This window comes from Notolepis coatsorum, assembly GCF_963971535.1.
Source record: "Notolepis coatsorum genome assembly, contig: SCAFFOLD_1986, whole genome shotgun sequence".
NCBI classification, from domain to species: domain Eukaryota; kingdom Metazoa; phylum Chordata; class Actinopteri; order Aulopiformes; family Paralepididae; genus Notolepis; species Notolepis coatsorum.
Genome location: NW_028172149.1, coordinates 1 through 4,669, shown reverse-complemented (window position 1 = coordinate 4,669; position 4,669 = coordinate 1).

The following is a 4,669-nucleotide window of genomic DNA, read 5'->3' as shown; positions in this document are numbered from 1 at the left end:
CTGCTCGTCCCGGGGAGACAGGAAGCACATGTGAAGCCTTTGTTGCCATGGAGGATATGTCTTTGTCTCGCACACAAATGAGCGCCACACTTAAAGGTGCTGTAAGTGGTATTTTCTTTGTTAAAATAAGTTGTCTAGGTGTTGAAATAATAGCTCTACATTCCGACAGCCATCACTGATCACATCGATTGTCTGGTCAGTAACATGAGTCTCACTGTGCCTCCACTCTGCAGTAAACAGAAAATACATTGTCTGTTATCCCTTCCCACTTTATCCAATCAGGAGAGGGAATGTATTTTGGCATGGTTTGATTGATTGATTGAAACAGATTGCAGAATGGGTACAATAAGTACAGCTCAATACACACAATTGTTAAGGGGATGCAGACCAGAGAAAGACTTTCGTCTTGTTTACATCAGGGTCCCCCATTTTCAATCATCATAACATATATGACATACATGACATACAGATAGACAGTACAAGAGAGTATTTTTTTTGTTTTATTTGTCACGGCATACAAGTATACAATGAAATGCGGGGGGTCTTGCCCGCAACGATTGTGCATAATACAATAATAATAATATAATAAGAATCCAATAGAAAGACATTGTGCAATAATACAAGTAATCAAAGTAGGGCATATCGGTATATGTACATGAGTTATTTACAGAGCATGGTAGGACATGCTAGGTCCTGTGATAGTGCAATACACTGTTAGCTACGGATGAGGCACTGGGTCTTTATGTACACTGCTATACAATGCTATATTATATAATCTCAAGTTATACTATACTATTCTTAAAGTGACCTTTCCTTTTGTAAAGTGACCATAAGTGTGAGCGTGTGCAGCATGAGTGTGTGTGTGCTCATGTTAAAGTGGCTGCTAGTGTGTGAGCGTGTACAGTGTGTGTGTTGTGTGTGTGCTCATGTGTGCTTGTGTGTGGAGAGTTCAGTGTTCAAGGCTCTGATGGCCTGGGGGAAGAAGCTGAGCCGAAGTCTCTCTGTCCTAGTTGCTGGTGTTCGCAGGCGTTTGCCTGACCGCAGCAGCATGAACAGGCTGTTGTTGGGGTGGTGAGGGTCTTTCATTATTCTGCAGGCTCTGGATTTGCACCTCTTGTTATATAGGACCTGCAGGGGTGGTAGTGCAATATCCGTGGTACGCTCGGCTGAGCGCACCACTCTCTGTAGGGCCTTCTTGTCCTGTGCCGTGCTGTTTCCATACCAGGCAGTGATGGTTCCAGTCAAGATGCTCTCTACAGCTCCGGAGTAGAAGGACTGGAGTATCTTCCCAGATACTCTGAACTTCCTTAACTGTCTCAGGTGGTAGAGGCGCTGCTTCGCCTTTTTCACGACTGAGTCTATGTGTGTTGTCCATGTCAGGTCCTCTGAGATGTGGACCCCCAGGTACTTGAAGCTGCTCACCCTGTCCACGGTAGCCCCGTTTATCCTCAGTGGTGTGTGTGTCCCCTGCTGTCTTCTCCTAAAATCCACAATCAGCTCCTTGGTTTTACCAATGTTCAGGAGCAGGCTGTTGTCCTGGCACCAGCGTTCCAGTACCTCAACCTCCTCCCGGTAGGCCTTCTCGTCGTCGTCCGAGATCAGCCCCACCACCACTGTGTCGTCCGCAAACTTCACTATGGAGTTGGAGCTGAACTTGGCCACACAGTCATGTGTGTATAGTGAGTACAGCAGGGGGCTCAGAACACAGCCCTGGGGGGACCCGATGCTCAGGGTGATGGTGTTGGAGGTCTGACCCCCCACCCTGACCGCCTGGGGCCTTTCACTCAGAAAGTCCAGTATCCAGGCGCTCAGAGCGGAGCTCAGACCTAGCTCGATCAGCTTGTCCACCAGTCTGGTGGGGACTAAGGTGTTGAACGCTGAGCTGTAGTCAATGAACAACAGTCTCACATAGCCCCCCTTCTGGTGGTCTAGGTGAGAGAAGGTGCTGTGCAGTACCTAGGAGACCGCATCATCAGTGGACCTGTTTGGCCTGTATGCACATTGCATAGGGTCCATATCACTGGGGCACAAATGTGATCCTTAACCAGCCTCTCAAAACATTTCATGGCCACAGAGGTGAGTGAGTACTGCTACATCTATACATTTATGACATACCAGATTTACAAATACAGTACTGTATGTGATACAAAACATTTCTAAAAAAGAGAGTATATACATTTGACGAAGAAACTGTACATTGGAGGAGGTTGGTAGGTGGGTGGGGGAAACTGTACATTGGAGGTGGTTTGGTGGGTGGGGTGGGGGGGGGGGGGGGGGGTTGGGTAGGTGGGGTGGGGGGTAACTGTACATTGGATTATCGACTAAACCTTACTTGGTCCCAAGAAGAGGGTCTCGTGTATTATTGGGTTAGGACATTTACAGGGGCCAGTTTCGAATTGCAGTCTCTCGTAGGTGCTCTTTGAGAGTGGTTTTGAAAGTGGGTAGTGATTCACATTCCTTTACAGCTGTGGGTAGGGCATTCCACATTGATGTGGCATAATTGCAAAGCGTGTTTAGTCCCTTGTTTGAGCCGAATCTGGGTTTCACATGATTTGTGGAGCTCCCTCTGGTGTTGTGGTCGTGGTATTCACTGACCTTTGGGAAGTATTTTGACATGTACATGGGTACCTTAGTCGTGTAGTGTATCTTGTAGACCAGGCCCATTGCAAGTTGCTGTACTCTGTCGTCTACTCTAAGCCATCCTAGGTTGTCAAAGTGGGCAGGGGTGAGGTGGGTTCTAGGAGTCAGGTCAAGCAGTAGTCTGACCAGTTTGTTTTGTGATGTTTGTAATTTTGTTTTTAGCGCCTTTGAGGTGCTTTGGTACCATGAGGTGCAAGCATAGTCGTAGTACCCTTGAATGAGTGCTCCTGCCAGAGTCTTCAGGGTATTCTTGTTTACCAGAGAGGAGATCCGGTACAAGAATCTAGTTTGTTGGTTGACTTTTTTTTATTACATTGGATGCCATTTTGTCACAGGAAAGATTTGCCTCTAGGATGGAACCTAGGTATGTAATTTCATCTTTCCTTGTAACAATATTGTCACCCACTGTAACTGAGAAGCCTTCGGTCTTGCTGAGTTTGTTATTTGAACCAAAGAGAATGGACTCTGTTTTACCCAGGTGTAATGATAGTTTGTTATCAGCGAGCCTGGTGCAGATTTTGCCTAGTTCCGAGCTGAGGGTTTTTTCAACCTGTAACTTGTTCTTGTCAGAGACCAGCAGTGTGGTGTACTGGTTAACACTGCCGCCTCACAGCTAGAAGGTCCAGGGTTCGATTCCCGCTTGGGGACCAGGTTTCCGCGTTGCCAGGTACCCAGGTGGGTATCTCCCGGGCCTTTCTGTGTGGAGTTTGCATGTCCCCCCCCCCCCCCCCCCCCCCCCCCCCATAAGAGAAACCAAATGGAAAAACATGCACAACAGATCGCTAACGCTGTCGCGTCCCTGACGAAGACGGACAGGAGCACTTGGATTGGTCCCGTACAGTATCTGCTCCCGGCTGCCCTTGGGGGAAGGACGATGGGATGGGTCAAGTGCAGAGACTCAATTGCATCGGCGACCCAACTAATTGCATGGGTGTGTGTTCCTGTGTGTGTGCCGGCCATCGCATGTGTGTCACTGCATGCTGAATAAAGACTTATCCAAAGTCCAGTTATTATTATTATTATTATTATTATTATTATTTTGTGTTTACTGCAGAGCGGAGGGACTGGGAGGCCCATGTTACTGACTAAACATTCTATACAGTAGCGTCATTTCAGTAAATGCCAAGGTATGGCAAAGGAAGGGGTGGGAGTGTGAAGGGGGGGGGAACCTGCATTCTGAGAGAGAGAGAGAGAGACGAGAGAGAGAGAGAGAGAGAGAGAGAGAGAGAGAGAGAGAGAGAGAGAGGCTATTACGAAGCGCACACTGCGTTGCGTTGTCTAGGAATGGATTTGGTAGCTGTCATATCTCACAAATGACACGCAAATGAGAGGATTATTGTCACAAATGACAAAAAGTATTTCAGATTGATTTCAAATGTCAAATTTGGCTAGAAGCCAACTACCAAGGTGAGTGCCATACCTTGCCATACCAAAACGACGCCTATGATTCTATATCAGTGATGGCTGTCAGATATCAAGCTATTTTACACTTATATCAACAAAAGAATTCCACTTGCAACACCTTTTAAAAAAAGAAAAACATAGACACGTCAAGTCAAAACAAGTGAATAGTACATAAACATTGGTCCATCATCATCATCATCATCATCATCATCATCATCATCATCATCATCATCATCATCATCATCATCATCATCATCATCATCATCATCATCATCATCATATCATATAAGAACTAAAAGAAATAGGTATGCAAAAACAGTAACAGTGTGAAGAGTGACTTATATATATATTTTTTTTTATCCACTTTTTCTCCTCTTTTTCTATTTTTCTCCCATCCCAATTTCACTGTGCCAATTCTCCCCTCCCCTGTCTTGAACGTTGCTCGCATATGCCCCCCACTGGCCGGTTGTAGGGAGGATAGAAGCCTTGCATCACGTGTCCCCTCCGATACACGAGGAGGCAGCCTGTCACATCTTTTCACCTGCCAGCGCGGACTCTCATTGGCGAGGTGTAACGTGTGGGAGGCTCACACTACCCCCCGCCATTTCCTGTCTCTGCTGTACAG